The sequence below is a fragment of the Arachis hypogaea genome, chromosome 12 (genome assembly GCF_003086295.3).
Source record: "Arachis hypogaea cultivar Tifrunner chromosome 12, arahy.Tifrunner.gnm2.J5K5, whole genome shotgun sequence".
Taxonomy (NCBI): Eukaryota; Viridiplantae; Streptophyta; class Magnoliopsida; order Fabales; family Fabaceae; genus Arachis; species Arachis hypogaea.
Window position 1 is genome coordinate 53,623,127 of NC_092047.1, and position 890 is coordinate 53,624,016.

The 890-nt window shown below is 41.3% G+C and overlaps 1 non-coding gene across 1 annotated transcript; it reads left to right on the forward strand.

The window, feature by feature from the left end:
- Positions 1–518: 518 nt before the first annotated feature.
- LOC112731357 (small nucleolar RNA R71) lies at positions 519–626 on the forward strand. Its single transcript, XR_003167139.1, has one exon. It is a non-coding gene; the product is annotated as a small nucleolar RNA R71 (small nucleolar RNA).
- Positions 627–890: the final 264 nt, after the last annotated feature.

An 890-nucleotide genomic window follows, 5' to 3' on the forward strand; every position in this document is an offset into this window, starting at 1 on the left:
GGAAAAGGCTTGCTATTGCTAAACCTGTTTCTTCCACCATTGTTAAAGCCTTGTTGAGGCTTTTGATCCTTCCATGAGAAATTTGGATGATTTCTCCATGTTGAGTTATAGGTGTTTCCATAAGGTTCACCTAAGTAATTTACCTCTGCTATTGCAGGGTTCTCAGGATCATAGGCTTCTTCTTCAGAAGATGCCTCTTGAGTACTGTTGGATGCAGCTTGCATTCCATGCAGAATCTGAGAAATCATATTGACTTGCTGAGTCAATATTTTATTCTGAGCCAATATGGCATTCAGAGTATCAACCTCAAGAACTCCCTTCTTCATAGGCGTCCCATTACTTACAGGATTCCTTTCAGAAGTGTACATGAACTGGTTATTAGCAACCATGTCAATGAGTTTTTGAGCTTCTGCAGGCGTTTTCTTTAGGTGAATGGATCCACCTGCAGAAGTGTCCAGTGACATTTTTGATAGCTCAGATAAACCATCATAGAATATATCCAGGATGGTCCATTCTGAAAGCATGTCAGAAGGACACTTTTTGGTCAACTGTTTGTATCTTTCCCAAGCTTCATAGAGGGACTCACCTTCTTTCTGTCTGAAGGTTTGAACATCAGCTCTAAGCTTGCTCAGCTTTTGAGGAGGAAAGTACTCGGCTAAGAAAGCCGTGACCAGCTTATCCCAAGAGTTCAGGCTGTCTTTGGGTTGAGAATCCAACCATAATCTAGCTCTGTCTCTTACAGCAAAAGGGAAAAGCATGAGCCTGTAGACTTCAGGATCTACTCCATTAGTCTTAACAGTATCACATATCTGCAAGAATTCAGTTAAGAACTGAAAAGGATCTTCAGATGGAAGTCCATGAAACTTGCAGTTCTGCTGCATCAGAGAAAC